This window comes from Haemorhous mexicanus, chromosome 1, assembly GCF_027477595.1.
Source record: "Haemorhous mexicanus isolate bHaeMex1 chromosome 1, bHaeMex1.pri, whole genome shotgun sequence".
Lineage (NCBI taxonomy): Eukaryota > Metazoa > Chordata > Aves > Passeriformes > Fringillidae > Haemorhous > Haemorhous mexicanus.
Window position 1 is genome coordinate 14,339,607 of NC_082341.1, and position 12,515 is coordinate 14,352,121.

Sequence of the window (12,515 nt, forward strand, 5' to 3'; positions counted from 1 at the left end):
ATAACACCCTGAACCTTCTGCTACCTCCTATACCAGACATAATGATTTTTACTCTCCATAAGCAATTAAATGATTTTGCTTTCTACAATTACAAAACTAGGACGTTTTCTTCATTTGTATACTTACAGGTCATGATGACACCATAAAAGCTAATGTGCATACTCTTTTTTAAATACCATTACAACTCCAAGGAAGTAGTGCTAATCATAAAATTGTGTTTAAATTAAAAAGACGTATTAGCATGAGTTAAAGTATCCTTTTCTCTTTCATTCTTTGAATACTTTGTCTCTCAGGGATCAGAAGAAAACTAGTTGTTTTCTGAAATAGCCATTTCTGTCATAGGTGTTTGGGTGCACACTTTTCATGTATGTCCCCAAATCATTACTATATTAAATTATCGCATCTGAAAAGGATTTTGTCTTCTTCTCTTCTTGTTCTGCATTAGCTATCAAGCCTGCTGCTTCCTTCTTGGTACAGACCAATTTTTCACAGTTTAATACTCAAATTATTATCTTAAAATTCCTAAAATGCAGTTCCACTGTGGCTTAGCCACTTCTGCCTCTTTTAAAATCGCTACTTATTAATGTTAATCATGTTAGAATGCTGGGTTTTCTTAACTAGTATGAGAGCTTAAGTTTTTAATCTGAGTCATTTTTCCCCCTCACAAATTTCCAGAAAATTGCTAGGATTAAAATACCACAAAGATTTCCTTTCAACCCATGTGAGCCTGTAAGCCAGGTTGCTGAGAAGCAAACCTTTTATCTCATTCAGAGGACATATGTGCAGACTGATGCAAAGCATGAGCTGCAGTACATGTGTGCTCACTCCAGCAGGACATCTGCACACCTTGCATGCTGTGGTTAACAAAAATGTAAGAACTGAGGAAATCTGGTTACAAGCAGCTATTTCTTCCTTTCACCTTCATTCTGTGTGTATCTATCACTCATTTTTAATACACATTTTGAGTGTCAGTCTAGGTTAAATACATAAGGCTTTTAAGCTGTGCAGACACTGAAGGATAGTGAAAGCTGGGTTTCCATTCAGAAGAATAAAGGTGACCCTACAGAGGAAGCCAAGCCAATCTACTTCACTGTAATTGATTACCTGGGGGAAAGGAGATGGACAAATGAACCCTTCACCCTCAGTGCTCTCCAAGACAGGCAGTGTATCCACCTGTGGTCACACTGGGACTGCAATAGATAAATGTGACTTCTTCTCTGGCAATATGTCAGTCAGTTTAAGCAGCAGCTTGGAAGTTTGAGGAACGACTTAATTTTGCAGCCTGGATTTTGGAACTGAGTAGAGCACAAATACATTAGTCCAGATATTTCTGATTCCTCATAAGACCTAAAGATAGCATTTTGCAAGACTATATAACCATTAGTTGTCTTAAACTGTGCATGTCTCAGTCCTTGCAATTCTGTTGCTATTATGCTGTTCCACAGTCTCCTTTCCGTGGGTCTTCAAGAAGGAAGATGAGGATAAATAAACCAGTTTGGAACCTTAATGTGTCCTTCAACTTTTTTTTCGGGTCCATTTGTGTCAGGAGAATAGCACAGAGGCTGTTCTAGTCTCACCGGTTGGTGGTTTCTCCTTAGCAGTGGACAAAATCTTAGATGCTTGTTGTAATTTCTTAGACCAGTCAGTGGTGTTTGATACCCATGGCCCTTGGTTGTGATAAACAGCACAGCTTTTATGCTATCACTCACTTGAGTGATTTTGTTCTTTCCTCTCCAAACGTCAACTCCAGTTCCCACTGAACTCAACTGCAAAACTGCTTTAGGCTTCAACTAAAACAGGTTTGGGCCCCAGGAGATGAAAGAAAGTGATTTTGATCAATTGCTCATCTGCCCAAAGAACAATTTCACACAGGTTCTGCCAGGCTATACTTTAGTGCACCTCCTCTATGTGATGCTGAGAGAGATAATAACACAGTTTGGGCTGTTGTGCTTTCAAGATGCAGGTGACACGCTGCTCCATGCCTCATTTTCATCAAACCCAGATGGTGCAGCATCTTTGCTTTGCCTGTGCCTGGCAGAGATTGATACTTAGATAAGGGCAAGCCGACAGAAGCTTCATTTGGACAAGATGGAGGAGGGGCTATCATGTAAGGGAAAATAGGTGTAATCTTACTTCTTTTCCACTTCCCATTTGAGAGGATTTTGACCTGGAGTGCGTTTGAATTCCTATTGCTACTTGAAATTTCAGGTGGCTTTGAGGGTCCAGGACAGATTTTCACATCTGCTTCAGTTAGACATCTATCACATTTCTTCTTGGCTTTGGACAGTGCCACCTCTAATCCATGCCTTTTTAAATTCTAGACTTAATTATTGTGATGTGCTCTATATGGGGCTACAGATGAGGACCAACTGGAAACAATAGTGCGTGCTGAAACCAGCTGCTTGCCTGGCTGGCAACGGGAACCACTGAGCACATACTAGATAGCTTCTCTGGCAAAAGTTCTGTTTTCCTCCCCTTCAAAGGAATGGCTCTCTCCCTATTGAAACTGGCTCCTACACTGAATTAGTGGTAAATGACCTGGGTCCTATCTTCTTGAAAAAACATCTCCTGCCAAGTGAAGTCTCAAAGCAATTTCAGACAGTATAATGTTAGAGCTCTAGATTTAAACAAATAGGAGGCAGTAGCAAGGCTTTTAAAACAAACAGCTCTCAGCTTCAAAATTGGCTTCCCCAACTACTCCAACAGAGACCAAATGTGTTAAGCTTGGCACAGTAAATGACCCTTCACTTTTCCCTAGCTTTGGATTATCACCACACTTATCACAATTGACTGGTTTGAGAATCCCGTAGTAATTGCCTCTGTATTCATGAACTTTTTAACAACATCATTTATACTGCACTGGAGTTATGGACTCCTCATGAAATTATACTAAACTGACACCAAGAGCTTGAACTTTGGATTCTTATTTTAGAGATTCCATCCGTGACCCATTGCCCCTCAAAATGTGTGGTTCAGATAAGCACTCTCAGGATTCAATATTTTTCTGACCTGCCTCTTGGGTCAGCAAAGTGATTTGGAAAGCTCAAGAGAGTAGCCTTATTTATTACATTTCAACACTTATTTTTTCTAATTCTTGCTAAAAACAGGACCTACAGAAAGAAATTCTTAGGACATTAAAAATCTCCTCTCAAATTCCAGAAGGCCTTTTTGTTTAGTCTTAAGATAGGAAAAGCCTGTCATTTCTTATTGCAGCCAAATCATCCATTACAGGGGACAGCTTAAGCAGAATACCCCTGTCAGAAGTTTTCCTACAATCTATCTAATGCAGAATACTGAAACGTTTTCTATTAGACAAATATTGTTATCTGTATCCACGTCAGATAATGCTATTCTCCATCAGCAGTGAAACTGCCAAAATGGTGTAAGATACTCAGGACTGAGCTATGACTTTATGAGAATAACAGTGGCAGAATCTGTTTTTTATGATAATAGACCCAAGAATCTAATTCTTTCCTCCATTACTCCAGCTGACCAGTTCAGACATTGTTATCTGAATACAACGTCTCTGTCTCAAATACTCTGAGTAAATGGGATTTAAATGTAATTTATAATTCTTGGAAGGAAAAATATTTCATTACTTCCTATATGGACTACATATGCCAGTAATAATTTAAATTCCTAAAGATATGCAGGTGCTTGGATGGAAAGAGTAGACATTTTGATTCCTCAGTCCCTGCTTTGCTTAATTGGATTTTACTGAACATTTTAAATCGGCTGAGACTTTTGATCAACTGCACATTCGCCATCACTTCCAAGAGCTTTCACAACACTACAGGCCTGAATATCTATCTGACAGAAGTATTTTTGAATCTACGAACAGTTCCTTACTAAGATATTTTCATCAAAAATGTAAAACCTTATAAAAAATTCAAATGTTTTGGTTCAGTTGAGGCCCTCAGTTAGAATAATGTCATCTCATGTCTACATGGCATGGTGTTGTTTTTATTTGGGGGCTTTTAATGCTACAGTGATAGTGATTTCAAAGGTTCTAGCTCCTTTTTAAGAGATAACTGCACTATTCTTGATTTTGATCTGTCACCACCTTGCCACAGTATGATATTCCAGGTTTCTTGTTTTGAGTAAATGTATTTTTTTTTATCATTGCAGCTTGATAAAACAGAAGCCCATTTTGAACAATAAAGCATAAGTAATGTATTTCTATTTTTATATGTTTTCTTGGACATGATTGCAATTTATGAGAAAAAACCACTATAATTATGAATGCAAATGATTTCACAGTTACTGCAACAGATTTTGTTTATATATGTTAAACTATGCTGAGAAAGAGCCGGCTTTGATCTGGGAAACTCATTAATGTCTTTGCAAAACAGCAATCAGAACATGGTATACAGCAGCGATAGGGACTGTGATTCACCAGGATGTGAAGTCAAACAACGCCAGCTTTGAAATTCAGACACCCTCTTGTGTCAGTACACAGAGGTGGATCATAGGCAACATAGCAAGACTTTCTAAATTAAATTGTTTTAAGATTGTGTTTCTAGTCTGATAGAAATAATACTTTAATTTATTTAATCAATAGAATTATGTTTCCTACCAAGGCAGGGCAGAAGTTCCAGGGAGGACTGACAGTGCATATCCATATCCCGTGAAACCAAACAGGCTGAGGGTGAAAGCTTGAGCATTCAGCCTTTGATGTCTGCTCTGCATTCTCTTTCATGGTGGTTTGGACTATTCCCCTTACTTCTCTTCACCAGGAAGCTTGGGTTCATCCTGAGGTTAGCTTCCACCAAGGAGCAGCATGGATGAGGCCATACTGTGTTTAGCTGTCTCCATCTGTCACCATCCTCCAACATTAACCCAGAAGACCTTGTACTCTCACATGCAACCCAAAATATTCACACAACACTCCAGGGCATGTGTATACTCTCCACATCACACTTATTAAAATCCCACTCTTGAGGCGGTAAGGCGGTTTCCTCATTAGCAGCCTGGCCTGTGGACCCAGGCCTGACGACAAGTGCTGTTAACACCATGTCAACAGATGTCTGAGGAACACTGTGGAGCCAGCCTGGGCCTCACAGAGGCAGCAACCCTCCTTTCAGCATGCAAAAGGGAAGCCCAGGAGGGGAAAGGCAGCCAGATGCCCCAAAGGAATCATCAGGGTATTGCACCATTCACAGGCCATACAATGGCACCACATGAGTTCAAAAAACAGTAGTTACCCCAAGAGTATCCCAACAGAGATGGCTAAAAGTCATCCCTTGCCTTCCCCTTACACAGTTTCCTGATGCCTATTCCCACTTCAGTGCTTAACTCACTCCCAGTTGGCCCAGGTGAGTTTAGAAGGATGTAGGTGGCCTTACACAAAGCACAGGGAATATCTGTGAGTCATCCAGCAAACGGGCACGGATGGGCACTGTGCTGGACAGGCTCGAGACCTGGCAGAGGAAGCCAGGAGGTATGGCATGACAAGGGTCATTTACCACTGCCTTCAGCGCTTTCTCAGAACTCACCACCACACAGATGGCCTTCTACAGGGTGCTGGGAACATGTGCAGGCCCCTCTTGTAGAAAATGTGAGATCCGCTCCTGGATTGGTGGGGAGCAGATCAGCACAGCAATACGGGGTGATGCCCCTCTGTCCCTATCAAAGACATCCTCCTCCTTCCAGCAAAACAGACACTGTACCCACTCCCCCTCGCCAAAGAGCAATATCTCCCACTGTGGAATACTGAAATGCTTCCTAGACCTGTCAGCCAGAGCAGCTGAAAGCCTTGTGCACCCTGGTTTTCACACAGAAATCTGAGCTATCACCTAGTAGATGAATAATAGGAACTTTGGAAGGGGAGGGATGATGAATCCTTTGCATGTTCTCATGCTCAAAACACTCCTAGAAACCCTGCCTGGAGGTATCAGCAGAGGGACTGCTCTCCACAGTGGGCAGCTGAGCAACGAGCAGCAGTGTGTATGGTCACCCTTCACTTTGATTGCTTCCTCTCCATACCAAAAACATGTTCATCAAAAGTAACCCTTCATTTTGGTTAACTCTCACATTAACAGTTTTCTATTTGCTGGACAGCATCAGTTTTTGCAAAGATGTAGTAATTGTCTGTGCAGCTTCTAAAGCTGTTGACCAAATGGATTAGAGATTGTGCCCTGGCCTGATGGCAACTAACTCAGTCTCCTTTTTGCAGGACATCTCCATCCAGACCTCCTCTGGGGAATGCTTCCTGACCCATACTGACTGCCCTAGGCGCTGCCTGCATGCACTAGCTTGCAGTGAGTAAAACCACACTGAAATCATGATGACAATTATCAGTAGTGCTCAGGTCCACCCCACACACCCATCAGTGTATCAGTTTAATAATGGCCTGCATAATTCACTAAAATATGAAGCTATTTCAAGCAGGGATTGGAATGACTGCAAGTTACAGAGGAACACTGTCTTTGGTTTATCCTTTAGACAAAGAAATTTTTCTTTGGACTGGAAAATAGGTTAGCAACTGAACAAAATTAACCTAATCTGTTTTAATACATATGAATTTGAGTTTGATGAAGACAATTTTCTATGGGGCATAGGCAAGCAGGAGAGTGTCAGAAACATTGACTTAGTTCAGTGAGTGTTTCTTAGGTAAATCTTTTTAATGTTTGCAGTACCTTAGTCTGCAATGAGAGCCAGCTATGGCTGGCAGCATTCTTACCCTGAGGCACTGGGTCAATAGGTTAATGTCTTGGCTAAGGACCCTGAGTGTGTCTTGGCAGAGCAGCAGCATGGGCCAGAATGCAGCCACAGACCATAATAGTGAGCTTCACTGCCCAGCACTCCCCTTCCACCTAGGGAGATATTACACTCAAATGTCCCCAGCCTCTCTAAATACCTGTTGCTGTCTTTCTGCTGGGTTTTACCATCTACACACAGTCTTGTCGCTGTGTCTAGGGATACTAAACTTTTAAGCTACTTTTTTTTTCTTTTTTAAAGCAGTCAATGCAGAAAGTCTTCTCATTTCACCTGCAAAAGTGTGGGCCTTTGGAAAAATGAGCTCTGGCATGTCTCTGATCTTCTTTAGCCATAAAAAAAGATTACATTTAAAAGCAGAAATTGTTTATAACTACTGACTCATCACAGACCTAATATTTTTTTCTTCAGGTACCACATTTACATAATTAAGAACCATTTATACATGCTGGTTCTAAATTTTAATTCACCTTAAAGTCTTTAAAATAATGTGTCTATACTTTACTTCAATGGAGACTTGGAGAGATTCTGAATATACGAATGAATGCAAAATGTGTTATTTATTCACTGATTGCAACAGGATCATATATGTGTGCCACAAAATTATCTTGTAAGACAAAAATCAAGGCAGCATATGAAAAAGAAACCCTTTCAATAAATCCAGTAAGTTCTGGTCGTTCTCAAAAATGTTATTTCAATTAGATTCAGGGAGTGATACCGCACATGTCAAAAAATCAATTTCATTAATTTTCTCATGTTTCATCCAGAAACTGTATCACAAGGACTGGAAGACCTTTTCTAATTATGGGTAATTGGGTGAAAGAACATTTGAATTTACATTAACATGTGAACTTTCTGCATGAAGGATGCAGAGCTCTCCAGCAACGTGCTCAGTGTTGTACTAAGGAGGTGAAAAATCATCGGCTCCTATTCAGCACTGATGGCAGCTCAGGTTACTCACTCTTTTATAAGATTGCTCAGTATCTTGCAGGATTAATTTGAAGTGGGGTTCTTGGCCATTGGTCACAGCATGTTATTTTCTGCCTAGCTGAAATCATCTTCATTCCAGTCAATAAAACCCAAGCACCTTTTGGATTCACTACATGCTATTGCCAAGCTGTTAAAGTGGGCTTTGACCTTTTCTAGTCTATATGTGGTACCTGGTTTTTGTCTGTTTATTACTCATTAGGATCTTTGGGATGGAAGAATTTGCCCCAAAGGAGGAGAAAATAATTGAAGGTTTTATGATATGCTATGGCATGATGAACAAGCCATGAAGGAAATTTCAAAAACAACATAGCATATAAATGTCAGAGAGTTTGCATCCAAACACAAATCTCACTAGAATAAATCAAGGACTGTTACTAATCAGAGTCTGAAATAATCTTAAAGAACAAAAGTGTGTGTAAGACTTCAACTACAGGGATGAAAAAAGAGACTATGTCATGATTATAAATTCTGCAATGATGACAAAGAACCTTCAACATGGTAAAGCCAACAGAGCAGTTGAAAACACAAAAAGCAATGTCTCTGGATAGATTTAAAATAACATTGAATTTAATTTTTTTTCACAGCAAACAAGATGTTCTCTGGCAAATGATATGAATCCTTTGTCAAGGCTGTCCAGATGGCCTTTGTGAATAAAATACTGCACACAGCAGTGACATACTTGTTGGACAGATAACTTACAGATTTGGAAACAGCCTGTTGGAGAGCTTCTTCATTAAACTAATAATGTTTCTGGTGATTTGGTTACAAGAAGCCAAAGGCCTGGTGACAATTTCACAGAAAAAAAAAGTTTTAGCTGCTATGACAACCTGAACAACTGTGTTTCTCCTCATGACAACCTGTCTGAATTACATAAAGTCATGAACCCACAATGGAAAATAGATTGCAGAAAGGTCTGTAAGAAATGTTAAACTATACCTGGGAGATGACAAAAAAACGAATATAATGATTCTGTTACCCTTTTCATGAAATAAGATTGAGAAGATTCTAAGGATGTTGGAAACTGCTTTGGTTATTGTTTTGATGCTTGTTTTACAAACCTTTTTTCCCCAGCAAAGCAGGTAAAGCTCAAAACACGAATTCTTCAGTTGACTTTATTGGCAACAAAGTGGTCTCAACACAGTTAAAAATAAAGTAGAAAAGACAGGAGGGAGAAAGAAGATGAACAAAACAAATTTGTAAGAAAAGTGAGGCCTGGAAAAAAAAAAAAAAAGACAAACACAACAAATATCCAATAGATGTGAGGCCTTTTAAAATATAATTTCCTATTCTTTGTTCAGACTGCCTTTTAATTTCTTTTTCTAATTCTGTATCAGGGAGTTTGCCAATGCAATTTTCTAACACTCCCATTGGGTTTCTCTGATATCTCTCTACTGCCCCCTGTAAATTAAATTTTAAAAAAATTTCCTCATGTATTCCATACCAAAAATGTCTTTCTGTTTTGACTGTTTCTCCTTGATAAAGTAACACAACAAAATTCCACATTGTGGTGGGATTTTTTTTCAAAGAAATTTTATGAAATGTGATATTTAAGAGCAATATTCCTACAAACATAGCAACAAGGAGAAAATACTGAAAGAAACCAACATTCTTGAAATTAACCCAGTACATTAGACCAGTATGTTTCTTGCTTTACGCTTTCAAGCACTGATATGAAACAAAATTTACCCATGCAAAGCCTAAGAGCTCCTTCCAGATCTCAGTCCAAATTCTTGCACTGCAAGAAGAAGAGCAGTAGACATATAAACTAAGTATATTCTATTTGTTTGAATAATACTCCTGCCATTGTATGTAATCACCTGAATACAGATCTGTGTGCTAGTGGTTGTTTCCATCTCCTCCAATGAAGCTAACTGACTGGAGGTAATCCACTGCCTAAGAGTTAATCCCTCTGAATACGATTCCCTGAATTTCTAGTTAATCCACTATAGCCTACAAATGGGTTCTCCATTGCATGTTTAACATCAAAGTCTGCCAATGTAAATGTTCCCTAGTTAATAAATAACCCAAACAAGCATTTAGCTGAAAAGCCATTTAACATCAGCTGTAATAAGTGACAAAGAAAATTATGATCGAGAACATCTCTTGAAGAAGATGAGAGAGGGCAGAGGAAGGGAACCTGATTTGTAATGAACGCAGTTCTGCTGCCTGTTTGCTGTGATTGCTGCACTGTAGCTAAAGGGGGTGCATGACAACCATGCAGTGCTGCTGTGAAAGCTTCCATTCCCCTAATAACATTGCACCCTTCCTAGTATTATTCTGTCAGACGTAGCACATGTAAAGTAGTGCACATAATTCTCAATAATATGATATAATCACAGGGGCCTTTATGGATGAATAGATTGTATGAGCAGGACACTAATTTTCCAGACAAAAATAGAGCAAGACAAGAAATACAAAGGTACATCTAACACTGGTTTTTACCTACTTAATGATTATAGACCTTCAGATTTTGTGTCTGGCAAAACCTTACTTTGAAAGAACCGCTATTTTTGGTTTTTTGCAGCAGTTATCTTAGTGTAAACACAGACACTGATACACCCATTATGCAAGCAAATGGAAACAACTGAAGCTGATAAAAACAAGTTTATAATCTAAGGGTCCATTATCATCATACAGGGCCTGCTTTTCTCCTTTGAAGTCAGTGGGATTTTGTCATTGCCACCAATGGAAATATAGTCAGATATTTAGTCCATATGGTGAATTTGCTATGTATTACTTCCTTAATCACAGAAACAGCTACTTCAGAACCTTTGAGCTGATCAGGCATTATTATTAAAAACCATACTGTAAGTCATATGTTGCATATGCTGTCTACTTCCAATTTCAGATAAAAGCAGATTACTCTGAAAATATATAAATATTAGTGAAGAAAGAAAAAAAAAAAGAAAATAAAAAAAGAGGAGTGGGACAGTTTGGAGGAATATGGTCACCATGTCTAGATTTTGGCAGCTATAGCAATGCAAGCAATAGAGGAATTAGGCTGTGGAGAGACCTGATGAGCTTGTTGTCAAACTGAAAATGGGAGCATAATGATATGTGAGATAATTTGCCTTTGACACAAATGAAAACATTGGACTTCTGATGATCAGATAATCAGCTAATAAAGCCCGGGGCTGTGCTAATTTTTTAGAGTGGAATGTGTTTACACAGGATGATGGACATTGATAAGGCATTTATATCATGGCACAGTTGTGATTCCAAAGAGTTTGGTAAGATATTTGTAAAATGAATCTGAGCCTAACAATGTAGTCAGTGTGGAGATGATGTAAAAGCAAATGAATCTGATCTCTAACCAATGGAGTCTAGGGTATGAGTGTATATTGCAACACATGGCCATATGTAAATGTAAATAATGTATAAATCAGATGGCACAGTTTATGAAAATAAATGTATTTGCAGTGGTTCTTTGGAGAAGGCTAAGAAGTGCAGTGAAAGAAGAGTGATCATTTAGATGTGTGTGGCTGTGTGTGGAAAAGAGGTGTAAATGTGAGAGGACAGGGTGAAAAAGCATTGGGTGTGAGAGACTGAGTAGGAGGATAAAAGATGTAGGAGATAAAAGGGCTGAGAAAGGAGAGATATAGACAAGGTAAAATGTATGTCTGATCTTAAAGATAAGGGTAAATAGCTTTGGTTCAGTACAGTAAGCAACAGGAAGCCAAGTAGTGATTCATATGGCCAAAACAACAGAAGAGGAGATGACACAGAAGCCTAGTTTTGGAGAGATTCTTGGGGAAGATAAGTAGAAAAAAAAAAAAAGGAAAACATTAGAGAAAAGGATATAAATGAGCACCAGACTGTATATGAAGATATTAGTAGACACAGTCATAAAGCAAATATATTTATATTCTGCACTAAATACTCATAGGAAGTCTCCATTTTCAGGCTTTTAATATTATGGATGAGTTTAATTTGTTGTGTTTCTTTTTCAAAATAATAACAAATAAAGGTGTCTTCAGCCACTGATTAATCATTTGCCAAACTTAGTTTTTAATTAAAAGTGCTGTGTGAGTACATAAAGAAATAAACATCAAAGTTGCTCTGTTCTGCTATTGTTAAAATGGGAAAAAATGGTTTTTTTCTTTGGAATTTTAAGTTTTATATTACATTATTTAGCCCAAGGCAAATATTTTTTATGGCTGAATTATAAACTTCTTGAGAAACAGGTTTATAACAGAAGTGCAGACAATCTTCAAAAAAGCATTATAAACACCAAGTCAAATTATGAAGCAAAGATGGGCCTGAACCCAAACCCCAAAGCTAGCCACTCCATTAACTTTTACATACATTGGATTCAGATTCAGTCTTTGTAACACTAACTCATCCTTGCCATAAAATCCCATTACTGATGTGAAAATGGAGAGCTGAACAAACGTGTAAGCAGTTGCAGGATCAGGACCTAAAATTCCGTGACTAAAATGTGAGAAGTGGATTATAAAAAGAGACTTCTGAATGTTTCATTTGATGCCAGTTTATATTCAAGATTATTAAAGATTAAACATTTTCAGGTAAATCTATGTAAACCAAGGATAGAATGTCTTCGCTCATCATTCCAGGGCAATTCATACATAGGAGAAAACTGTGCTTATAGAGAGAGAAAAAGATGGGTGGAAAAATTACACTGCTGTCATTCATGTTATGATAGGGAAGGACATTAATGTACCAGACTCTGGTATATTTGCTAGGCCTTGAGACATCAACAGGAAAAAAAAAAAAAACAAAAAAACCATTCCCATTGTGGAATCTAAAATGCCCACACAGTGCTGAGGAAGGGCAGAAATCCTTTTCTA